At 41.7% G+C, this 27,144-nt stretch overlaps 1 protein-coding gene across 3 annotated transcripts in view; it reads left to right on the top strand.

Annotated features, from left to right (window-relative positions):
* The window catches only part of PC (pyruvate carboxylase), a 989,411-nt gene that overhangs the window by 130,136 nt on the left and 832,131 nt on the right, over window positions 1–27,144 (top strand). For all 3 annotated transcript variants that reach the window (XM_073605170.1, XM_073605168.1, XM_073605171.1), the window contains one exon: window positions 351–392. The gene's annotated coding sequence lies outside the window, so the exon portion shown is untranslated. The remainder of the gene's footprint in view (window positions 1–350; window positions 393–27,144) is intronic.

Genomic DNA, 27,144 nt, shown 5'->3' with positions numbered 1-27,144 from the left:
GACATAAAATCACACACATAGTTTGGACTTTAGGAATTTTATGTTTTAGCAACTTTGCTTTCATTTGCAATCTTTTATGTCCTCTCCTATATGAAATGTATCTGTTCAACTATATTGGTTTCTATATATTCCTGGAAATTTTGTTCCTCTGTGGGTATGTCCTTGCTACTGTTGTCAAAGGTAGCTGCTGTACATAATATGTTCTCAGGTGCACTTCCTATCATAGATCTTAATGTATTAATAAAAGGTATAATGCATTCCATTCTTTGTCCGGTAATAACAAGTGTATTGTATTATTATATGATTCATATTTTATGCCTTCCTCTAATCAATTCTCTATTTTCTTTCAGAATTAAGAACCCTGGTTTCACATTTTTGCCAAAAAGAATACGGTAAGAGTTGCATTTTTTTTTTTGCTTTTATCACATAAGAAAGGGATCATATGCAGGTTTGATTTTGTGATTTCAGAAGATTCTGAGCAGCAGCTAAATGCCACACCTGCCACTGTTTGTTGAGCATTGTAACCATGTTCCAACATGTTCCTTTTCTTAGCCCCTGTGACATCATTTCAGGGGCTCAAACAATCTCCAGGCCCTAAACCAGGAATAAGGATCTACAGGCACGGGGGTGGGTAGCGAGACATGCATTAAATGGCAACTGAGGTGCAGTTGTGCAGGGCAGGGTGCTTGGTGAGAAGAGCTTGTAATAAACGGCATCAGGTCCTGTTCCTGGTCTCAGTTTACTGCAGTTAATGCTGCTTTGCTGTAACTGTAGAATGGGCAATGATTAGGTGGATCACTGTGCTTACATAATGTGGACAGCAATGATGATTCTAAGGCAAGGAAAGAAAATCGCTTGATTCCCCCATCACAGTCAGTATTGATGGGGGAATCCCTCCCGCAGAGCCATTGTGTTCTACCAGCAGGGGGGGCAGGAGAACCTTTCCTTGCCTGTAGAACACAGTGTGTAAAATCCACCAGGCTGGTTGTACCTAATTTGATCGGTTAACTTGGGTACATTCAGTCTGCCCATACATGGTTCAAATCTCGGCCAGTTCCCAAGGAACCAACCAAGATTCAAATCGTTCAAGCCAACTTAAATAATTCTAAGCTTCAAACTGTCATTAAAGTGTAATTTCACCTTTTCAAAAAATCTGTAAGGTGATCTTACACTGGGCCCCTCCCCATCCCGCTGCAACAGCGTTTTGCAGGCAGTTTAACCCTTTTTCGGCCCGCTAGCAGCCGAATAGCGCCGCTAAAACAACGGTAAAAATAGCGCCGCTTTACTGCCAATGCCCAGGCGCTTTCGGTGTGAAAGGGCTCTTAAGATGCATTTATTTCTCATGAGAAGTAGTGATGAGCCTCAGCATGCTGAAGCTCTTCACAAAGAACCCTCCTAGAGACTTACATTGCATAAGAGGCAAAAAATTTGAAGAAAAGTAAAATGCACTTAATACTTTCCAAAATGTATAATATGAACACGCTGGTTAATAAAGAGCAGTTGCAGTTATTTTGTGGTCTTTGGGGACAGTCGCATTTCTCCCTAAATAGTTTTGTATCGTCTGAATTTTTGTTTACTATTAGTTTAAGTAAACCAACAAAGAAATGTCAGGTCGTGTCTGCTTCTTTAAATTTGAGCTGTAATAGAATTTTCATGGCCAGTTACAGTTTATAAATTAGCTTCTCCCTACGTATGTGGAATTGTTTTGTCTGTAATAGAGAGCTGTCCAGATTTCACAGAAGCAGCTCCCCCTCCCCCCCAAAAAAAAGCTTTTAAATTGGCATAACCTACTGAATTATGTGTTTTTGCCTTAATTGTCCTTTGTAGTATACTAGTAGTTAGTTTGGTTATAAAATTTTGTTAGTTTTATACATAGGGTAATTATATAAAATTAAAATTAAAAGCGAATGCAGGTGTTTTTACCTTCTGCATGCTTTAACAAAACTGATGTAACAATCCCTTTCTTTCAGTGGAGGCTTACACACAATAGACATGGTTTAAAGCTGGCCATACATTTTACAATTTTCTCCGATTTTCATTTAGATTTACCTTCAACTATGTAGTGCAAAGGTCTGCCTGATTGCATACAAATTGAAAGTGTTTAAGTTTGACCTCATATTATATGGTTTTGGTAAATCTAAAGAAAAATTGTACAAGAAAATTGTATGGCCAGCCTAACCTAAGAGGTGGGAACCCATCACTTGTGCTCTGTAAACTCTAATGATCAATGCAATGCACACAATACGCATTTTCCATTATCCTCCCAATAACTCCACACAGTAAATGCATTGCATGTAGTCAAGGGCCAGGGCACATGCCCTGGATATTTTGTGGCAGTAATAGTAGCCATTATTCAGGAAATGACAAATGTACCTCACTGGCTACACTCACGACCTAGCAAAAAAATTACACATGTAACCCTAGACACACAGTGGGCGGAGCAGGATGGGAAACTCAGAGACTAGTTGCCCATCAGGTCTTCTTTGCCTGTGATTGGCAGTGGGCAGATTCCATAGCCACTGTTCAGTCCAATAGGAGTTTTGGCTTCGCCCACTGCTATCCGCTCTCGATCACAGGCAAGGAGGACCTGATGGGGGACTTGTATTAGAGTTCCCCATCTTGCTCTGCCCACCCAGCAACTCAAATTCACGACTGCTGGACCTGTTGGGTGAGTGGAGCCTGATGAGAACTCCTGGGTTTCCTTTTAGCTCCACCTTGTCAGGGATTGACAGCACCTAGCAGTGGGTGGATTTCAAAGCAGCTCTTGGACTGAATAGTAGATATGGATCCACCCATTGCAGTGCACTGTTGATTAAAAGGTAAGTGGACCTGATAGGCAACACGTTTCTCAGTTCCCCATCAAGCTTCAACTGCCCCAGTGCCAAACTACTCTGCGAGGCACCTGTCAGTGTGATGGGTGCAGTGGTCAGGGAGAGAGGGCAGGAGAAAATGCACTTAGGAAGGATTATACAGGACAGACACACACAGATTTAATGTACTTGAATCGGGCACAATCGCCAAAACGTTTGGTGCTGTGCCCCAACTAAATTTTAAAGGTTGTTCTGTTACTGTGTGAATACAGTCTTATATGAGTACCTAAATACTTAATAGAATGTTGGCACCAATTGTAAGAATTTTTTACTTTTTGCTATAATAAATATGCCCCCTCAAAAAAATGTAAAACATATTTCTTCCTTAGTTTAGGACAATATGTATTCTTCTACATATTTTTGGTAAAAAAATAGCAATAAGCGTATATTGATTGGCTTGCGCAAAAGTTATCGCGTCTACAAAATAGGGGATAGATTTATGGAATGTTTGTTATTTTATTTTTTTACTAGTAATGGCAGTGATCTGTGATTTTTAGCAGGACTGCGATATTGCGGCTGACAGCTCAGACACTTTTGACACTTTTTTGGGTCCAGTGAAATTTATACAGCAATCAGTGCTATAAAAACGCACTGATTACTGTATAAATGACACTGGCAGGGAAGGGGTTAACACCAGGTGCGATCAAGGTGTTAAATGTTCCCTAGGGAGGTGCTTTCTAACTGTGGGGGGTGTGGAGTAGCGCAAAAGCGCACGCAGAAAACTCACTTGATTTTACATCACTTGATTTTTATTCACTGTTTTTCACCAAAGATATCTATGGATATCTTTAAGTTGTCTGTGTTGATGAGTCCCTGATTACGTTTTCTGTCCGCTTGTCATTCAAACAGTATCTTCCCAGCAAGCATACCAGATACAGGGTCAAGATGTATAAGCTCTGTGACAGGGCCACAGGCTATACATATAGTTTTATGGTTTACGAGGGAAGAGATAGTTACGTAGAGCTGGAGAACTGCCCTGACTACATAGGGAGCGCTGGTAAGATTGTGTGGGACTTGGTGTTACCCTTATTCGGAAAGGGGTACCACTTGTATGTGGACAATTATTACACAAGCGTGCCACTTTTTAGTCACTTGTTTGAGCATCAAATTGGCGCATGTGGCACTGTGCGATCTAATCACCGGGGCTTTCCCCAGCGGCTTGTAGATTCCCGTCTTAGGCTGGGGGAGAGAGCCTGCTTGAGATGTAATAATTTGCTCGCTGTGAAGTGGAGGGATAACAAGAATGTTTTCGTTCTTTCCTCTCTTCACGCAGACACGACTGTCCAAATTTCTACGGTGACTGGTGTTGTGGAGAAACCCCTCTGTGCCCACGAATATAACCTCAATATGGGAGGGGTGGACCTCAACGACCAGTTGTTTGGCGCTGTACCTAATTGCCGTAAGGCCAGATACTGGTAAAAAAAAGTGTCTGTATACTTATTTCAATTAGCTTTGCTGAACGCTCATGTGCTATACAGAGTTTCAGGATGAACTGGATCCTTCCTTAAATTCCAGGAAGAGATCATCAGAGCCCTTCTGTTTCCAGACGGTGCTCTGGCCCAATTTCCCAACGCAAATGCAGTAAGCCGGCTGCATGAGAGCCATTTTCCACATGTCCTCTCTGGTGCCCCTACCCAAAGAAACCCCCAAAGAAGAAGTGTCTGTAGAAAGCGCGGATTTAGGCACGACACCCGCTTTTATTGTCCCTCCTGTCCTGACCAACCTGGTCTTTGCATTGGTGACTGATTCGAATGCTACCACACACTAGTTGAGTATTAGTGTAGGGTACAGCACCACACAGTCATAGGCACACCTACACAGGGTCTCAGGGTCTCGAAAGATGTGATGGCCATCACATTTTGAGAGACCCTAATCTAGAGGTCGACCGATATAAGGGGAGAGACACATACTGAGAAGATATAAAGTGCTGCACACCCCGATTAATGTCAAAAAGAAAAAGAAGATATCCCCCGTGGGGTTTTAAAGCAGCAAAAAATTATGAAAATAATAGGTTGTTACTTGAAAGAGTTTTTTTATTAATGGAACTTGACCATAATGGTTAAAATAGGAGCTGTGCTACAGGAGATAACACAAATGAAGCTGGCACAAGTATTATACAATGATCAAGCGCTAAAATAGGGTGATAATCCTGACGCGTTTCGACCCCGTTGGGTCATCTTCAGAGGATTGAGGCGCTGTGACAAAATTTGCGTATTAGAGTTCATGGATGTGACCATAAAAATACAATATAATATATATATGTTTAACAGTATAATTACCAATCACATTGTGTTTGAGCAGTTTCTCCTGAGCTTATAGTTCTCCGACGTCTCCCCCACCGGGTCCCGACAAGAGTCCCCGGCCGTCCACCACGTCAACAGGGGAAAAGGGGGGATTAATCGTCCATGCGTGTCTTACAAGGAGTCACACCAAGTGGATATTTCCCAAAACTGGGGAGGAGCGTGGGGGCAAGCGAGCGAGACCTGCAGCCAAAGCATCAAATAACAGACAACTGTACCATCAGTGCGTTCGGTTTAGCACGGATAGAGATATATGTATCATGTGTCATTTTTTGAAAAAAAGAGATAACTCTGTAATTTATTTAATTAAATATTTGTTGGATGTTGTCTGTGCTTGGGGTCAGCAATGTATGAATATTCCTATAGTGATGATGGTAACAAAAGGGGGGGAGGGGAAGGGGTTAACAAGGGTAAGTAAGACTGCATATAGATATCAGTATATCAGAGTATGTAATATAATAGGTAAATAGTGGTATCTATGTGTTAGCCGTGAAACAAGTGACGAAGTAGGGTGAAAATATAGGAATATAAAGAAAAAGGCGAGTGTGGGGAGAACATGTGAGGAAAGAAGGGGACGGGCAGACTAGTAGGGAAAAAAAAAAAAAAAAAAAAAAAAACCAGGGGAAAGGAAGGGGATGGGAAAGAAAGAACGGGAAGGAGGGGGGGATGGTTAAGGGGAGAATGGGAAAAAAAGATCAGGGAGTGAAGGAAAAAAGGCTTAAGAGGAAAAGATCCAGGGGAAAAAAGGGAACAGATAGGTGAAGTGTGAGGATAGTGCAGGTGGGTTGATGCATGTGAGTGGAAGGAAAGCATGGGGGTGGGGAAATGGGAAGGTGCAGTGCAAGGGGCGGGGGAGACGTCGGAGAACTATAAGCTCAGGAGAAACTGCTCAAACACAATGTGATTGGTAATTATACTGTTAAACATATATATATTATATTGTATTTTTATGGTCACATCCATGAATTCTAATACGCAAATTTTGTCACAGCGCCTCAATCCTCTGAAGATGACCCAACGGGGTCGAAACGCGTCAGCATTATCACCCTATTTTAGCGCTTGATCATTGTATAATACTTGTGCCAGCTTCATTTGTGTTATCTCCTGTAGCACAGCTCCTATTTTAACCATTATGGTCAAGTTCCATTAATAAAAAAACTCTTTCAAGTAACAACCTATTATTTTCATAATTTTTTGCTGCTTTAAAACCCCACGGGGGATATCTTCTTTTTCTTTTTGAGGTCGACCGATATATCGGCCGATATTTGGCGTTTTTAAATTAATCGGCATTGGCCGATTGTGCTGATAAAAAAGGCCGATATAACTTCAGCGCGACTTGCAAATGACTTCTGTAATAGAAGTCAATGCAAGTTGCCTGAAGTCTTCTGTGGAGGCTTCTCTCCTCTCTGGGCAGCCTGTCAAGTCTGATAAAAGAAACTAAAAAGATACAATGTTTAGACTTATCAATGGACTGAACTCAGCGTGTAGAAGCTCTTAGTTTAACCATTTAAAGACTAAATCTTTTCTGACACTTGTTGCTTACAAGTAAAAATAAAAATCCTGTATTTTCTGCTAGAAAATCACATAGAACCCCCAAACATTATATATATATATATATATATATATATATATATATATATATATTTAGCAGAGACCCTAGGGAATAAAATAGCGGTTGTTGCAATATTTTATGTCACGCGGTATTTGGGCAGCAGCCTTTCAAACACAATTTTTTTGAAAAAATACACTAATGAATTAAAAAAAAAAAAAAACTATGCAGTAAATTTAGCCCATTTTTTTTCGTCCAAAAATTTTGATTACCTGTTTTTGTGTGTTTAATATTTAAGATATAGTTTTTTTTTTTTTTTTTTCTATCTAAATTATACATACAAGTGAACTGATTGGAGGTTTGTTTTGTTTAATAAATGTTTAAATGTAAAAACATTTCTGTATCACTTATTACTTAAGGCTGCTTACACACTGGAGCGGGCATGCGTTGACGGTAAAACACTGCTAGTTTTAGCGGCGCTTTATCGTCATTTTAGCGGCGCCATTCGGCTGCTAGCGGGTCGCTTATATCCCAGCTAGTGGCCGAGGAAGGGGTTAAATGCGCAGCTGCCAAAGCGCTTTGCAGGCGCTTCGGCAGCAGTGCGCATTAATTTCAATGGGCAGGAGTGGTGGAGGAGCGGTATACACCGTTCCAAAGATGCTGCTTGCAGGACTTTTTTATTAACATCCTGCCAGCGCATCGCCTCGCCTCAGTGTGAAAGCACTGCAGGGGAGCCGTTTTGCAGGCACTTTACAAGCGCTATTTTTAGCCCAAAAGCGCCTGAAAAACGCCCCAGTGTGAAAGGGGTCTAACAGTTAGATTTTATGAGATGAAGGGAAAAAAAAATCGGCCTAACATATCGGCCCAAAAAAATCGGCATCATATATCGGCCATCGGCCACTGCGATTTCTGAATATCGGCATTGGCATCGGCCAGAGAAAAACCCATATCGGTCGACCTCTACCCTAATCTGCAAAGTTCAGTTTATAGTTTTTTTTTACAGTTTTTATAAAAGTGAAAAAAAGTGAAAAAAAAAAAAACACACAAAAACACAAAAAAAAAAAATAAAAAAGCCAAAAATAGTGGTTGTATTTTTCTTCTCTCTCTCTATTGTTCTCTCTCTTATGTTCACTCTCTACTTTCCACTCTACTGTTCACTCACTATTGTTCTATATCTATCATTCTCTCTCTGTTTTATTTTTACTGTTTTATTGTATTTGCTTTGCAGGTATGTTATGTTATACTGTAATATTTGTTTTATTGTTAACCATCATTTGCTTAGCAGGTACGCCATTCAACTGCAGTGCGGGTTTATTTTTCTTGACAGCAACAGCTGTTTTTCACCACCACAGTTAAAAAAAAAAGAGCATATATGCCGAAGCATAGGGGTGGAGGAGCGATTTGCTCCTAACTTTTGGGGCGGATACCCCCGTGCTTCGGCATATAAATATTTTAGGCACAGATTGCGTTAAAAATGTTAGAGTACGTGGTATTCCCCGTACTCAGGAGAAGCAGCAGGAATGTATTTTGGGATGCCATTTCACATATAACCATGGCATGTTTGAGCAATATATCATTTAGTGACAACTTTTTGTAATTTTTTTTTTTTTTTTTTTTGTCATTCACTCACTTGGGACAAAAAATTGAAATATTCAATGGGCTCAACATGCCTCTCAGCAATTTCCTTGGGGTGTCTACTTTCCAAAATGGGGTAATTTGGGAGAGGTTTGTACTGCCCTGCCATTTTAGCACCTCAAGAAATGAGATAGGGAGTCATAAACTAAAAGCTGTGTAAATTCCAGAAAATTTACCCTAGTTTGTAGACGCTATAACTTTTGCGCAAACCAATAAATATACGCTTATTGACATTTTTTTTTACCAAAGACATGTGGCTGAATACATTTTGGCCGAAATGTATGACTAAAATTGAGTTTATTGGATTTTTCTTATAACAAAAAGTATAAAATATTATTTTTTTTCAAAATTTTCGGTCTTTTTCTGTTTATATAGCAAAAAATAAAAATCACAGAGGCAATCAAATACCATCAAAAGAAAGCTCTATTTATGGGGAAAATCACGCAAATTTCTTTTGGGTACAACATTGCATGACTGCACAATTACCAGTAAAAGCAGCGCAGTGCCAAATTGTAAAAAGTCCCCTGGTCTTTAGGCAGCCAAAAAGTCCGGGGCTGAAGTGGTTAAAAAAAAAAAAAAAAAAAAAAACATTTAAACTGTAAATAACTTTTATATTTAATTTTTTTGGAGACAGATTCTGAGCTTGTGCAGACACACCACAGGTCACCACTAATCACCTGTAATTAGACAACGCTGGACTCCATGGACTATAAAATGTTTTTAGCTTTCTTACATGAACAATTTTAGGCTTCAAGCATACTGAGGGTTAAGGGCCGGTCTGCGAATTCCAACAGCAAGGATTGCCTGTGTTTGTTTAGCTGCGGCCTCTCTGCCCATGTAAATGAATGACAAGCTGACCGCAGCCATGACTGTGAGTAAACGCACATTCAGTATTATCTGTTAGGGATGAGTGATCGCTGCTGTATGCGGACAGATGCGTCCAAGCTTGGAAATTGTCCCTAAATGCACCCACTTTTAACCACTTTGTACAGACTGAGTGGCTGCTGCATAGTGCTTAGCAGGCAGCATATTCTTACTAGAGCTGCACGATTAATTGTTAAAAATTCACAATCTCCATTCAACTCCCCCTCATGATCTTAGCCCAGCATTTTCTCGATTCATGCAATGCAGAGCAAAGGTTTATCAACATTTTCAGCACAAAAGTATCTTTTAGTTCTTTTAAATCAAAGGGATGAACTTCGGTCTGTAAGACCCCTTTCACACTGGGGTGCTTTTTCAGGTATTTCTTTATCATACATCACGGGACACAGAGCACCATAGTAATAACTAAGTGGGTTATAGGCCACCTTTATGTGAATGGAAACTGTTATAACCAAAAAGGAAACAGAAAGTGCCCCTCCCTATATAACCCCTTCCATACCGGGAGTACCTCAGTTTTTTCGCCAGTGTCTAAGGTGTTGGTCACGGTTGAGGAAATGAGAAGAGAGCTCCGCTAAGCAATCCCTGACAGGATCAAGGAGCTGTACAAACTGATCCATCTAAGGTGCTTGAAAGCCAAAATGGATGGTACCCGGGCCTCGTGGAAGAAGAAACAAGGTTTTTGCCTGTAATGCTTCTCTTTGACAGCTGTACCCTGGGACCCGCAACCTTGGTCATGTTTATACAACTAAAGAGTTCTCCTGCAGGGCGCTGTACAGGTCCAAGGGAGTGGACCCGGTCCTTGAAGGTCTGGCATGCCTTACCTGTGTTTGCCACTAGAGGGTGTTAAAGCAACATACCTGGCTTCCAACATTCCAGGCTTCCCCTGTTGTGCTCAGTGCCAGCAAAGGCTCCTATGGCAGCACTATCTCCGGCTTTGTCAGATATCAGAGGGGTTTGGGGGGGACCATCCATCATTTCAGGGGGTCAGGTTCCCCCCTGCTGAGAACCCCCCCACCTGCATGGAGTGCAGGAAAGGGAAATTTTTTTTTTTTAGAAAAAAGGAGCGGAGTTCCGGAACGTGGGGGGCGTGGCTTAGACGCCGCTGTGGTCAGAGCCTGAGGCTCCTAGTCGCATTCCCAGTTCCATCATCCTCTGAAGGACCTGGAGCATCTGGCGAATCTGAGCCATCTTGTCTCACAGGCATGGTGGCTACCTCCAATGTCCCAGCCTCTGCATACGTCTCTAAGGACGATTTGGCTTTGGCTCTGGCTGGTTTGGAAGTGAAAATAGCTGAGATGTTAACGTCTTCCTCCCAGGAGGTGAGAAAACGCGGCAGATCCCCTTCTCCTGCCCTTGACCTTCCAGTATTGGAGCAACAAGGGGCAGATGATATTGAGGTACCTTTGAGAGAAGGAGGTTCAGGTGACTCCTCTTCTGAGGATTCAGTGTCTGAAGAACCTTTCTCAACTTTGCAATCGCAGAAATTGTTAATCCAATCCCTTACGGACTTGGTTCATTCTGGATATAAGTTGCCTTCTGCAGAGGTGGAGGATGTTTCCTTCTCCTTGGGTTCGCTAAAACCCCCACAGGGGTCTCATGCTTTCCCTATGCACCCGTTACTGGAGCAACTGATTTATGCTGATTGGGATCACCCAGATAAGCAGTTTTCTCCTCCTAAAAGATTTTCAATTCTCTACCCTATGGAGAAAAAGTTGTCAAAGAGATGGGATTTGCCAGCGGTAGATGCGGCTATCTTCTCTGTGAACAGGAGTTTAACTTGTCCAGTGGGTAATGTACAAGTATTTAGTGATCCAGCTGATAAGAAGTTGGAATCTCTACCTAAGGCCTCATTTGCTATAGCTGGTGCAGTAGTACAACCTGCAGTGGCAGCAATAGACATCTGTCAATCCCTTCGGGATGAATTCAAGCAGGTTATTAAAAAAGTTCCTGCTCAAACTGAAGAGGCCCAAAGTTTAGCTGAGCTACCTAGGGCCCTATACTTTGCAGTGGACGCTATCAAGGATTCTATCCATCAGGTGTCTCGCCGTGCGCTCATGTTGATACATATGCGCAGGATTCTGTGGCTAAAGAACTGGTCAGCCGAGTTACCAAGCAAGAAGCTCTTGGCTGGGTTTCTATTTCATGGAGAAAGGTTGTTTGGGGAAGATTTGGATAAGTATATTCAAAAGATTTTGGGGGGTAAAAGTACCCTTCTGCCGGTTAAGAAAAAGAATAGACGGCCTTCTTTTAAACCTTCTCCTCAGATGTCTGGGGCAACAGCCTCCAGGCAGTCTCGACGGCCTCCACTGTCTGGGGGAAAAGGGTAAGCCTCATAATCAGACACAGGGCTACAAAAAGCCCTGGAGTCAGAAGTCCACAAAAAAGAATCCCAAGACTTCCTTGTGAAGGGGAGCCCCCGCTCGATCAAGTGGGGGGAAGACTGTGATGGTTTTCAGAAACTTGGCAAGAAGAAAATCAAGACAAGTGGGTCCTCTCTATAGTAGCCCTAGGCTCCACCATCGCGTTTTCTAAGATCAAACGTTCCCAAGGACCCAGTAAAGAAAAAGTCCTTATTTCTGGCACTGGACAGATTACTGTATCAGGGAGTAATAATAAAGGTTCCCTCAGCAGAGAGGGACATGGGGTTTTATTCAAATCTCTTTATGGTACCAAAACCAAATGGAGATGTCAGACCCATTCTAGATCTCAGGAATCTGAATCACTTGCTAAACATTCGCTCCTTTCGAATGGAGTCAATAAGGTCAGTTGTTTCCACCCTACGGGTAGGAGAGGTTCTAGCATCCATAGATATCAAGAATGTGTATCTACATATGCCAATATTTCCCGCTCACCAGAGGTTTCTGCGGTTTGCGGTAGAGCAGCGCCACTTTCAGTTTGTGGCCTTGCAGTTCGGGTTAGCCACCGCTCCCCGACTATTTACAAAAGTGTTAGCCCCAGTACTAGCAAGACTAAGGGGCCAGGGTATAGCAATAATGGCATACCTAGACGACCTGCTACTGGTAGATCAGTCAATAGCAGGGTTAAATCAGGGGGTGTCCAGAACAGTCAGTTATCTGAGACACCTGGGTTGGATTCTCAATCTAGAGAAATCATCCTTACAGCCGGTAAGAAGGCTGCAGTATTTGGGCCTGGTCATAACCCAGGAAAGGGTGTTCTTGCCTCAGGAAAAGGTCAATGCTCTAAGAGAGCTGGTCCAGGTGGTCAAGGCAAAAACGGGTCCTTCCATTCGCCTTTGTATGAGATTACTAGGGAAGATGGGAGCTTCCTTTTGAAGCGGTTCCCTATGCCCAGTTTCATTCAAGAGTGTTGCAACACAGTATTCTGTCTGCTTGGAACAAACGGATCCAAGCCTTGGATTATCCAATGAATCTGGCTCCAAAAGTACGCCAGAGTCTCAACTGGTGGTTGATAACCGGGAATTTACAGAAGGGAAAATCCTTCATTCCAGTTTCCTGGAAAGTAGTAACAACGGATGCCAGCCTATGGGGCTGGGGAGCAGCTCTAGAAGAGACCACTGGTCAAGGGAAGTGGTCAGAGTCCGAGAAGACTTTGCCCATCAATATCCTAGAGATTCGGGCAGTACGTCTGGCTCTAATAGCATGGACGTCCAGGTTACAGAATTCTCCTGTCAGGATACAATCCGACAATGCCACAGCAGTGGCCTATATCAATCACCAAGGGGGCACCAGAAGCCACGCAGCCCAAAGGGAGGTGGACCATATTCTGTCTTGGGCAGAGAAACATGTTCCTTGCCTATCTGCAGTTTCCCAGAGTGGAAAACTGGCAGGCAGATTTTCTGAGCCATCAACAGTTGTTACCGGGAGAATGGTCTCTACATCCCAATGTCTTTTTTGGCCATATGCCAAAGATGGGGGACGCCGGACGTAGACCTATTGGTGTCCAGGTTCAACAAGAAGTTGGACAACTTTTGTTGCGAGAACAAGGGATCCACTTGCACTCGGAGTAGATGCATTAGTGACCCCGTGGAATCAGTTTTCACTGATTTATGCATTCCCTCCAGTTCAGCTGCTACCACGGCTGCTTCACAGATTCAGGGAAGAAGGGAAGCCGGTAATCCTAGTGGTCCCGGCATGGCCCAGAAGACCCTAGTATGCAGGGATCGTGAGAATGGCAATAGGGGAGTCTTTGACTCTTGAGCTCATCCGGACCTGCTGTCGCAGGGACCGGTACTCCATCCTGCCTTACAAATGCTAAATTTAACGGTGTGGCTATTGAAGCCCACATTCTAAAAAATCGGGGGCTTTCAAGTTCGGTAGTAACCACCCTGATTAATGCCAGAAAGCCGGCATCCAGGACCATTTATTATAGGGTCTGGAACACCTATGTCACTTGGTGTGAAACCAAGGGTTGGCATCCTCGTAAGTATGTCATAGGAAGAATTCTGGCCTTCGAGGGTCAGGTTTCGGCCTTGGCAGTGTTTTTCCAAAGGCCGCTTGCGTCTCATTCTTTAGTCCGGGCATTCATACAAGGGGTAACTTGGATAACTCCCCCAGTTAGAATACCCTTGTGCCCATGGGATTTGAATCTGTTTTTGCTGGTGTTGCAAAAACAACCCTTTGAACCAATACGGAATATTCCTTTCATCCTTTTGACAAGGAAATTGGTATTCCTAGTTGCGATAACCTCTGCAAGAAGAGTATCAGAATTGGCTTTCTCCTGTAAAGAGCCATAATTAATCATTCGCAAGGATAAGGTAGTGCTTCATCCCCACGCAACTTTTTTGCCAAAGGTAGTGTCGTAGTGTCTGAGTTTCATCGGAAACAAGATGTTTCGTTACCTTCGTTTTTCCCCAGAACCTTGTTCTGCAGAAGAAAAATTACTACACTCTCTCGATGTAGTGAGAGCAGTTAAAGCCTATCTGAAAGCGACTGCTCAGGTACGGAAAACTGATGTTTTGTTTGTGTTGCCGGAAGGTCCTAGAAAGAGTCAGGCAGCATCGAAATCTACTGTTGCTAAGTGGATTTGTCAGGTGATTAGTCAGGTTAATGGCCTGAAAAGAAGGGTTCCTCACTTTAAGAATAATGCACACTCTACCTGGGCAGTCAGTGCTTCATGGGCAGTGCATCACCATCACCAAGTCTCTGTGGCTCAGATTTGCAGGGCCGCTACTTGGTCGTCAGTACATACATTCACAAGATTTTATCAAATGGATGTAAGATGGCAGGAGGATACCGCTTTCGGGTGCAGTGTGCTGCAGGCAGCAGTATAGGTCCTCACACCTGGCGGCGGCTATTCGCTTTGTGTCTCCCTCCCCTCAGGTGCCAATGCTTTGAGACATCCCACATACTTACTATAGTGCTCTGTGTCCTGTGATGTACGATAAAGAAAAAAGGATTTTTATAACGGCTTACCTGTAAAATCCTTTTCTTGGAGTACATCATGGGAGACAGGTCCCTCCCCTCTTATTGGAAAATGTGTATATATTGCTTTGCTACATGGGAGGGGTTATATAGGGAGGGGCACTTCCTGTTTCCTTTTTGGTTATACCAGTGTCCATTCACCTAAAGGTGGCCCATAACCCACATAGGTATGGTGCTCTGTGTCCTGTGATGTACTCCAAGAAAAGGATTTTACAGGTAAGCTGTTATAAAAATCCTATTTTTTTGCACATGTAAAGCACCTGAAAAGTGCCTCTCAAGCCACCCCAGTGTGAAAGCCCGAGTGCAGGACAGAAAAAAAAGTCCTGCAAGCAGCATCTTTGGGGCAGTGTGGGAGCGGTGTATACAGCACTCCTCCACCTCCCCTGCCCATTGAAATCAGAGCGCTTCGGCAGCGGTGTTTTGCATGCTCTTTACAGCTAACCCCCCCCCATGTGAAAGGGGTCTAAATAAAGTCAGTTTAACCAAGGCCAAACCTTTTTCTGACACTTGTTGTTTACAAGTTAAAATCTGTATTTTTTGCTAGAAACCCCCCCCCAATAACATTTTATATATATATTTTTTTTTAGCAGAGACCCTAGAGAATAAAATGGTGGGCGTTGCAATATTTTATGTCACACTGTATTTGTGCAGTGGTCTTTCAAACACATTTTTTTGGTAAAAAAATACACTTGTACACAATGAATTGAAAAAAAAAAAAACGGTAAAGTTAGCTTAATTTTTTTGTATTATGTGAAAGATGATGTTGCGCCGCGAGAATCGTGATCTTTATTCTAAGCAAAAAATATCTTGATTCTCATTTTAGCCAGAACCGTGCAGCTCTAATTCTTATACAGGTCACAATCTTGATTTTTGATTAAAAAGTGAGAGCAAAGAATGAGAAGGAGTGAAATATTAACCATCACTGATTTATATAACAGGTCTGAATACAGTCAGTTAGCCAATATACCAAAAAAGAAAAAGTCTATGCCAGATGTCTTGTATTGACAAGAATAGAAGGCCTCTGCCTTCTATTAAAGATAGCACATAAATGCTGTCTACTTAAATTCCTGCCAGTTTCAGGATTGGTCTGAATTATTGGAATGCGTATTCTTGCTACAGAAACAATAATTATCTCAGCTTAATGATGCATAATGCTTTTACTTAATAGCCCTCGTTCACACTAAACCGATTTGTCATGCGATTTGACAGGTCGCAGCCTATTGCCGGTGTTCTATGGATTTGTGCCCTCTGTTGAAAAGTGCCTGCGCATATGCAGTACGGAAGGGCACTCCAGCTGATTTGGCGATCAGCTGGAGTGACGTCACCATAGCACATGTGTACATCGTAATTGGGTTTTTTCAACGAGAGATACCGTTTCACAGGCACAATTGAAAGCTATGCAAGGAGCGGAGGGACATCGTAGATGTCAGATTGTGCCTCACTGTAAACAAGCGGCACAACAGCGAGGCACATTATGACAAATGCAGTGTCCCTCCGCTGTTTGCATAGCATTAAATTCTGCCCGAGAAATGGTATCTGCCATCGAAAAAAGGCTCCTACGATGTGCGCATGCGCTATGGTGACGTCACTCCAGCTGATCGGGAAATCAGCTGGAGTGCCGTTCCATTCTGCTCATGCACGGGTACTTTTCCACGGCTGGCACATATCGACAGAACACCGGCAACTGCACCATTCCTTGTCAAAAGAAGTTTATTGAGTATACAATGTTATAAAGATACATAAAGTAAGTTTACAAGGATCTATAAAGTAAGCTCATTGTTTTACAGTAGGGTTTATGTAGGTAAATATCATGAAATTTCAAATATTAAACATTGGGTTCACGTAAACCTAAATTAAAGATATATATCATTTCCTTTGTTACTTTTGTAGGTATTTAAATGATTTATACCTACTATACATATTGTTTACAAGTAGAGTGTATATAGGTCAAATAAATTCTGATAATGAGCTTTAATCGTAAGGTGGAGAAAAGGAAAGAGAAAGAAGAAAAAGGGTTGAAAGGTAGAGGTATGGTCCACAAGGTTGTCCCGCTCATCAGTTTATTATTCTTTTTAGTTCTCTTTGAAGCCTTAGAATGGGTGTTTCTGTAAGTCATTTAATCTGTTACCATGGCAACAGGACAGAGTCATTGAAGTTTGACAGGAACTGTTGTTTTATCCAAGGATGCCAAAGTTTTTCAAATTTTGGAATTTGATTTTGATCGATGGCTACCATCTTAGCATGGGACATTGTATTATTCATTCTGTGAATTGTTTCTGCTAGTACCAATGTAGGAGATTTCCATGCCTTGGCCACTGTTTGTTTTGCTGCACCATTCCAATCAGTGAGACGCTGCACCGATTTTGCAGAAGTAGTTCCTTCACTACTTTTGCATGAAGCTGCACAGATGTCTTTCAAGTCACACCCGAAGTTGCATGGACATGCTGCTTTGAAATCGTGGGGCTTCAGATGAAGTCGCACGATTTCAAATCCGTGTTCAGTGTGAACAAGGGCTTAAGGTTTTAAAGAAACCTTGTGGAATACTTTTGTGAAGTTATCATAAATAGGTGACCAGTTGTAGTATCTTTATGTAATGAACACTCTATTATTTATCTCCTATTGTCATAAACCGTTTTTAGTCATTTGTACATTGCATACATTTGGAGTGGATGATACAGTAAAGAAAGATTTAACAATTCTCCTTAGAGTTTTAAATTGTCTTTCCATACTGTAACATGCCACTGCTAGTGTTTATTACATTTTTTTAAATCATTGTATAAATATGTAACCGTTTACCACTAAGGCCACTTTCACACTGAGGCGCTACAACGCTAAAAATAGTGCAAAGCCCCTGTAAAGCGCCTCTCCTCGAGCTTTCACACTAGAGCGGTGCGATTGCAGGACGTAAAAAAAAGTCCTGCTAGCAGCATCTTGGCAGCGCTTTTGGAGCGATGTATACACTACTCCTAAAGCGCCCCTGCCTATTGAAATCAATGGGCAGCACCTGCAAAGCACCTCGGCAGTGGCGCTTTTAACCCTTTTTCAGCCGCTAGTGGGGGTTAAAAGCGATCCGTTAGCAGGCGAAAAGCGCCACTAAAACGACGGTAAAGCAGGCTAAAATTAGCGGCACTTTACCGCCGATGCCCCAGTGTGAAAGTGCCCTAATACTAGATTGAAACTATAGGCATTGCAGAACATGCTCCATTGTATAGGGCCTGGATCAAAGATTGTAGATCTAGAATAACTTTAAAATATCCATGTTAGAATTGGCAGCAGATATTAAATTGTTTGTGCCGTGGCTGATTTAATTTAACAGCGTTTACTATTTGTTTGCTACAGTTTAACTGCTTTACCACCCAGGCTAATTCTGTCATACATGTAAAAATCTGCATTTTTTTCTTTGCTAGAAAAGTACTTGGTATAACCACTTCAACCCAAGGGCATGTGCAATCCAAGTGGTTAATCTGGTGGCATGCAGTCCAGAGGTATTATATAGCAGTGTTGGTGCTGAACAAGAAACTACTGCTGTGTACTGCACAGAACTTCTCATAAAGCGAGCTTCTAAAAACACTTATGGCCTGTACACACAAAACAAAAATCAGATGACAAATCGTCTGTTTTTTTTTTTTTTTTGCATATTGTTACGAAAATTCTCATACGACAGAATAAAAAAATCAAAAGTGATGTGTTGTAGTGTATTTGTATTGTATTTTCAGCTGACAACTGTACTGTTTAAAGAAAATGGTACGATCTGGTATCATAAGAGAGATTTTCGTGCTTGCCCGATCGGATAATATCAGATGAACGTCTCTAGAAAGCTCTGTACTAAAGATCCGTTTATCATACGATCGCTTCAAAATCGGTATTTTTCAGATTGTGTGTATGGGCCATTACTTGAATTCTTGCAAGAGCATATTGCTTTAATTCTTAGCCCTAAATGTCTAAAACAGTAATTGAATAATATATTAAAATAAGCATTGGACATAATAATGTGTACAGTCTGTTGTCTGGAATGCTTTCAGTGTTATGTTAATGCATGTCCTGGAATAGGCAGTAGTTGTGATGTGCTTTTATCTTCATTTATGCCTCCTTTACACTTAAGTAAAAGTTCACTGCTGAAATTATAGTTCATGAAGTTGAATACTTATCTTAAGCTCCTGTTTGTGTTGTCCCCGAGTTCAGATCCTGCAAATATTGTAGGTACAGCAGATTGGCCTTTTTCATTGTGGAGTTTACACTGACCTTGAAAGTGACTTGTAAAGGTTGTATGCTGGCTTCCAATTGGATATTTCCATGTGGACACACCTCTGCATTCCTGCTCTGTCATTAGTCATTGAAGACATTAAGGGGTCAGCTACTTTTAACTCTTATAACTGCAGTTGTATCTGCAGTGTATTTTTACATTTGCTGTCTGTGGAAAATATGTTTTCATTGACTGCTCATAATTAAAATGATCTTCTTGGAACTGGTTATCTATTTAGACACTAGATGAGGCCCATCATATTCGCATTTGCAGACGGATGACAATATACAGAGAAACATACAGTGCATCCGGAAAGTATTCACAGCGCTTCACTTTTTCCACATTTTGTTATGTTACAGCCTTATTCCAAAATGAGGTATAGGGGGGGAGGTGCTGCGCTAACCAGAAGAAAGCTGTAAATCTCTGTCTGTGGTCAATTAATAAAATGACATTAAATCGCATAAATCGCATAACTAAGTGTTGACACTAAAAAACATTCAAGTCTTAATAATCAGCATCATGTGTATGTGAAAAAAAGTGAATAAAAAATCCTTTTCAATTGGTATATACTAAATGACAAAAAAAATCGCATGTTAAATCGCATAAATAAGTGTTGACACTAAAAACATATAAATCTAGATAATCATGTGTTGGTGCACAAAGGGACATAAACACTACTTCATGTGAATAATTCTAAATAAAAATACATAGAATAAATCAGAAATAACCATCAAAAACATATCCTTATAAATGGTGCAAAACGTACAAAGTGCCAGTGCTTAAAGGTGATCTAGATATCGCAAATAAAACACATGATTATCTAGATTTATATGTTGTTAGTGTCAACACTTATTTATGCGATTTAACATGCGATTTTTTTGTCATTTAATATATACCAATTGAAAAGGATTTTTTTATGCACTTTTTTTTACATACACATGATGCTGATTATTAAGACTTGAATGTTTTTTAGTGTCAACACTTATTTATGCGATTTATGCGATTTATTATGCGATTTTATGTCATTTTATTAATTGACCACAGACAGAGATTTACAGCTTTCTTCTGGTTAGCGCAGCACCTCCCCCCCTATACCTCAGTTTGATTTTGGGCTTATGTCTGACCCTTGCTTCGGTGCATGCAGCTGTCCAGTCGCATACATGCGTTTTTACTATTTTTCTGAGTTCTTGTTTTCTTTTCTTTTTCCAATTGGGTAGCGCAGGAATATTCTTATTACTTATTCCAAAATGGATGAAATTCATTATTTTCCTCAAAATTCTACAAACAATACCCCATAATGACAACATGAAAGAAGTTTGTTTAAAATCTTTGCAAATTTATTAAAAATAAAAAAAAATCACATATACATAAGTATTCACATACAGTGGTACCTTGGAATACGAGCATAATTTGTTCCAGAAGAATGCTTGTAATCCAAAGCACTCGTATATAAAAGTGTGTTTCCCCACAGGAAACAATGGAAACTCAGATAATCCATTCCAGTGGCACTCCTAGTGTATGCAGTACCACATGTAACCAGAGGTGGGAGGTGCTGAAGACATTCGGAAACACTTGGAGCTGCTCAGGTACCGAGTGTTTCCGAGTGTTTCTGAGCGGCTCCGAATGCCACCAGCACCCCCGCACCTCTGGCCAAATGTGGTACTGCACACCCCGGAGGCTTGAATCCTGCTTAGTTTTGCGAGGCAACGCTCGCAAACCGAGTCAGGATTTTGAAAAAATAATAGCTTGTATTGCGAAACGCTCATAAACCGTATTACTCACAATCTGAGGTATTACTGTACTTTGCCATGCCACTCCAAATTGAAGGCAGGTGCATCCTGTTTCCACTGATCACCCTTGAGATGTTTCTACAACTTGATTGGAGTCCACCTGTGGTAAATTCAGTTGATTGGACATGGTTTAGAAAGGCATTCACCTGTCTGTATAAGGTCCCACAGTTAACAAGCTATGAAGCCCAAGGAATTGTCTGTGGCCCCCAAGAGAGGATTGTATCGAGACACAGATCTGGGGAAGGGTACAGAACAATTTCTGCAGCATTGAACGTCCCAATGAGCACAGTGGCCTCCATAATCTATAAATGGAAGAAATTTGGAACCACCAGGACTCTTCCCAGAGCGGACCGCCAAACTGAGCGATCACTTGAGAAGGGCCTTAATCAGGGAGGTGATCAAGAACCCAATGGTCACTCTGACAGAGATCCAGTGTTTCTCTGTGGAGATAGGAGAAACTTCCAGAAGAACAACCATCTCTCCAACACTCAGGGATGTATGGTAGATTGACCAGACTGAAGCCACTCCTCCGTAAAAGGCAAATGACAGCTTGGAGTTTGCCAAATGGCACCTGATGGACTTTTAGACCATGAGAAACAAAATTTTCTGGTCTGACTAAGCAAAGATCTGTAGCCTGAATGGCAAGTGTCTTGTCTGGAGGAAAAAGGCACCGCTCATAACCTGGCCAACGCCATCCCTACATTGTAGCATGGTGGTAGCAGCATCATCCTGTGGAGATGTTTTTCAGTGACAGGAACTGGTAGATTAGTCAGGATCGAGGGAAATATGAATGCAGCAATGTACAGAGACATCCTTGATAAAAACCTACTCCAGAGCGCTCTGGACCTCAGACTGAGCCGAAGGTTCATCTTCCAACAGGACAACAACCCTAAGCACACAGGAAAGATAACAAAGGAGTGGCTATGGCACAACTCTGTGAATGCCCTTGAGTGGCCCAGCTAGAACCTAGACTTATACCCGATTTAACATCTCTGGAGAGATCTGAAAATGGCTATGCACCAACGGTACACATCCAACCTGATGGAGCATGAGAGGACCTGCAAAGAAGAATGTGAGAAACTGCCCAAAAATTGGTGTGCCGAGCTTGTAGCATTATACTAAAAAAAAACTTGACGCTGTAATTGGTGCGACATGTGCTTCAACAAAGTATTTAGCAAAGGCTGTGAATACTTATGTACATGCAATTTTTTTTGGTTTTTTTATTTTGAATAAATTTGCAAAGTTTTAAACAAACTTCTTTCACGTTGTCATTATGGGGTGTTGTTTGTAGAATTTTGAGGAAAATAATAAAATTAATCCATTCTGAAATAAGGCTGTAACATAACAAAATGTGGTGCTGTGAATAATTTCCAGATGCATGGTACACTCATACTCATTCAAATTAACCTGCCTAAGCATCAGCTTTGTCCTTCCTTAGTCCAATAAATGTGAGTAAGTTAAAAACCACATACAAACTACCTGGAATGACAGTACAAAGACCACCAATAGACATCATCAATTAACAATATTCTATAAATTAGGTAAAACATTTGCATATTGAATATGAACGTAACATGACTAAGCACATTTTTAACAATATATTTTAGGTTGAATGTATCTTTATTACCATTTTTCATTAAAACAAAACAACATATACTACTTCACAATGAGGTGAAGATATATTGATACAGATAAGAAGGTATTAAGTGAAGATAATAGTCAAATACAGCAGAGAGGCATGAGGACACCTAAGGTCTCCCTAATAAAGGCACATAAAAGTGGTGAATGAATATGTGACGTGAGGGGCCCATTCCTGTAGTCCAATAATTGAGTACTTGGAATTAAGAAAAAAGGGGGAAGAAAGGAGGATTGACCATAAAGATACAAAATCATGGCAAGTAGGCTGCTTGATGGAAAAACAGAATAGGACCTAAAAAGCTGTAACTTCACTGGGAAAGAGGGGTGGCGACCTAGCTACCACGGCAGGGAAGTATGTGTATAAGACTGACAGGTAAGTAAGCATAAAGTCTCCCTCAGGTATTAAGTGGTGGTCAGAGTTTGAGGTGGAGTAGTGCATCCAAACGTACCATAGGGATTTCAATTTGTACCAAGTATCTTGCTTCTGCGCTTGCATCTCCTCTACCAGCGTAATGTCATTCACTATGTCTACCCATTGGGTTAAGTGGCGGTTATGGAAGCGGACTTCCAGTATCTAGATATGAGTTGCCTTGCAGCTGATAGAAAAAAATCATAGCAGAAAAGCCTTTTGTGCTCTGACGAACCTCGGTAAGGTAGATAAAAGGGCAATTTTAGGGGAGGGGATGAGAGACCCATCGTAAATCTCATTATATATCTGAAAGATTTTGCTCCGATATAGATCAAATAACATTCCCACCAAATGTGCAAATACGACCCCCTGCTTCTGTTACAACACCAACAGCCTTTGGTGATTGCAGGGAAAATAGGGTGCAAAGAAAGAGGGTCTCTATAACACCTGAATATCAATTTGTAGATTTTTTTTCTGGGCAAAGCAAGTAAGTAAAGGTGAAATGCCATTTCTCAGGGTAGATATCATGTCCAAGGTCCCTAGACTACAATGTGGTAAAGTTAGGTAAGGTCCCATGAGAATGGAGTGAAAGAGCTTTATACACAGTGGAGAGAGTGTGAAGGGGCCTCCGAATGTAAACAATATACTTTAAACAATGAGATATATTGTAATATAGCAATCCATGCTCAGTATATGTATAACCTGCAAAGCAAGCATTATAAAAATACAAACAGTGATGTAATATATTTGTTAAAGGCAAGCTTGGCAAAAGGTTAATAACCCGTCCACTCATCTTGTTGAGAAATGTATAATCAAAGAAATTGATTAGTTTGCACAGTTTGCCTATTTGTTTTTTGATAAAGAAACAAGGATGGTAAATTCCCAGCTTCTGACAGCCTTCCAGAACTGTACCCCTCTATCGGGCACAAGAGTTTCTGGGATGTCGTGAAGGAGGAAAATGTCAATGAAGAGCTGATGTGGGCACTTGGGGGAGAGCTATAAGGTGACACAATTTATTAAAACTGGTCAGCAGTAACCTAGTTGGCCATATTATCCCCTGAAAGAAGTCTTTCAACAGTAAATTCTATAGTGGGATAAAACCAGGACTTTTCCTCATGATTAAGCACCAAAAAGGGGCAGAGAACAGGAGCTGAAGCCATTTTTTACCCATTCTTTTCACACTTGTGAAACAGGGAGTCGTTGTCTATGTGCAGACAGCCGCTATTTTGTTGAAGTCTAATGGAACCTAACAAACCCATCCTGCCTGTCTTGAAAGTCTATCCACATGCTGATCCAACCGAAAATATACTTTCTATTAGGTTGCATATTTTTGCCCCATTTTCTGAAAGTGCATCAAAAGTCCTGCATGCTGCATCTTTGGTGCACTTTCAGAAAACACGGCAAACGTGCACGACTTAATAGAAAGTCTGTTGGACCGTGGCTAAAACCGCGGGTAAATTGCATGAAAATCGGGGATGCATTTGCACTGCGGCCAAACTGCAGCACATCAGTGTGAACCTGGCCATATGCTTCGCTTTCCAAATAAGGGTAACAGGAATCTAAACTAGGCTGGATACAGGAGGAAATAACTGGTCATCTAGGTGTGTTTTTCGTGGCTTCTTTTGGGGCTTCCAAATCTGGTATCCTTCATCCCAGAATTAGAAACTGAGGTTTTGGGATCTGTGTCACAACCTCTCTGTTTTAAAAATTGAATCCGTAAAGGGCTCAATACTGAGACTGAGAGAAAGGTGCCTATGAAACAGCAGGAGCTGGAAGTAGAACTATAGGCAAAACTTTTTTTTTTTTTTTTTTTTTTAATTTTGGATAGAGTAAGATAGGGTAATGACCCCTGTCAGATTTTTTTGCGCCATCTGTGTTCCATTGTGGAGATTTCCCTTCACTCCCTGTCCCATAGCCAAACAAGAAGTGAGAGGAAATCTCTGCAAATCCAAGGAATTCCTTGGGGGACCCCCAGGTCATCAGAACTAGTGTCCCCATTGGAAGGTTTCCCCCCTATTACTTTTCTGGGGACAACCCAATTTTTGGGTTATTTACTTTACTTCACTTTCAGTGATAATGGTAAACAGGGCAAATAGAGAGGGTGAATCTCCCTAACAGGAGCACAGACTGCAATAAAAGCTGACAGGTATTCTAATCCCTCTCCACTCTATCCAAAACTAAAAAAAAAAAAAAAGTTTTGCCTTTAGTTATACTTTAAACTTGGAGAGGTGTGTTCAATCACTCCTACCTCTTTAACCGGAGAGGTCTGTCTATGTTGGTGGCTGGGCACATTTCCCCTGGGAGCGGGGTAGTGCAGCAGGGTGTCCTTAATGATGACAGACAACCCCTGGTAGAGCTTGTTCCTGAGAACAGCGTAATTCTGCTAAGTGTTCACTGACTATAGCCAAAGCTCAACACCATATTCCTATTCCCGTTGACTAACTTTTTTACCATCTCAAAGCTGCATCTACTGTAAAGCTCCTGTCGGAAACTACAGAGTTCCCAAGGTGTTAAAAAGTGTTAATTACATGCTGAGCAGGATCCTAAACTAGTATGTTAAAGGCCCAGGTTTGGGGGTCCACCCACACGAGGAACAAAACTAGTCCCACCTTCCTTTCTTACATCTTCAAGGTGAACACCTTTAGACAGAGGTAAAGCTTGAGAGCCTCCTTAAAATGAGCAAAAAGGCTGCAATCACCTTGTCAAGAAGGGGTAAGGTGGGCTCTCCTGGTCTAGGTGATTAAAGTACAGGTTTAGAATGATTTGTGGGTCAGGTAGGCTGCAAAGTAGCCATCTGTCAGCTTAGCTGTCTACAACCACATAAAAGATTGCTTGATTGTGAAGTACTCCATGATTGAAGGCTTTTGAGGGTGCCCGTGATAATGTACTGATCACATACAGCACAGGGAACAGGGGGGATCCAAATAGTGGTGAGCAGTATGTGTTCAGAAGGCAAGCTTTCAACATGGATGTTAGCTCTGGAGTCACCAGGTATTTGCCAGATTCTTTGATGGTGTGGATGGAGTTGCCTGTCTAGCAACGCTAGACAGTGGAACACATGATTACCTTGCGGGGAGTAGTACACACAGGGTAAAATAAGAGAGTAAGCCAGAGAACAGAAACCAGGGAGACAAACCAGAGTGAAGAAGTTCAAGAGTGAGTAGTTTGTAAATGTAGCAGAATGCCAGGCTCAGCAGCAAACACTAAGGCCCAACAATACACAAATCCTGAACCGTTAATGGACAAGCTGAATGTACCAAGTTGATCAACTTGGGTACAACCAACCTGTTGGATTCTTGTGCGATTATAGCCGCCAGCAATAATCACTGTCTTCCCCCCCGCCCCCCACCATGAGCAGTCAATTGCTCGGCAGGAGAGATTCCCCTGTCAGCACTGACTGTGTTGATGGGGGAGTCGTACAAATTTCTTTCCTGCAACCATTGGTTGCGGGAAAGAAATTTGCACCCTGTATGGCCTGCCTTAAGCTTAGGTTCAGGTTTAGGCCAAATCAGAAAACACGCCCACAGAGCAAAACCTACTTTATCATGTGCAATTATGATAAGAACATGGTACCCCTAATTAGGGCAGACACTGCATCTGAGGTCAGAAGAGAAGTGCATTCCTGGGAGATAGGATGCTTAAATAGATATATAGAATCTACTGGCAAGCTCTAAAATCAAGGCATGGATGTCCCCCATTCACCTTAACTTTCATTTTAACCTTAGAACCTTTATTTTGCAGAACAAGATCTTCTACTGATAAAAGATCCTTGTGATACCTTTTGAAAGGTTGACACATTTGCAAACAACCTCATGTTTTTCATCATTCTTTCAGAGACAACATTCTCCATTTACTGATAGAACTAAAATCATATCAGTAGCCTGGAGCATTGTCAATCTAGTAGCCTATTAACCAGGGTAAAGGAAACGTATCCTTCAAACGGACATCTACATTGATAAGATACCAATTATCTATCCAAATCTTTAAACTTTTTTTGGTCCTTCTAGACTCACAAGCAGTATGCCCTTGACTTGGATAACTGGAGACAACCAAATCACTTACTGCATAATCTCCCTAACATAAAGGCTACTTTATACTGCCTAACCAATATGAAAATATTTGCTTAACCACTTGCCGACCGCTGCACGTCGATATACATCGGCACAATGGCAGCGGTGGGCAAATGGGTGTACCTGTATGTCCCCTTTAGGAGGCGGGGATAGCAGGCACGTGCGCCCGCAGTGTACAGAGTGACCATGCCCGGCGATTGGGTCACAGAGCCGCAGAACGGGGAAGTGCCTATGTAAACAAGGCATTTCTCCATTCTGGCTTGTGTCATGACAGAGATCACTGCTTCCTGTCATCGGGAGCAGTGATCGCTGTCATGTGATTGGAAGCCCACCCCCCCACAGTTAGAATCACTCCC

The sequence above is a fragment of the Aquarana catesbeiana genome, linkage group LG11 (assembly GCF_042186555.1).
Source record: "Aquarana catesbeiana isolate 2022-GZ linkage group LG11, ASM4218655v1, whole genome shotgun sequence".
Classification (NCBI taxonomy): Eukaryota; Metazoa; Chordata; class Amphibia; order Anura; family Ranidae; genus Aquarana; species Aquarana catesbeiana.
Note: the sequence above shows the minus strand (reverse complement) of the source record. Positions and strands in the feature narration are given on the sequence as shown.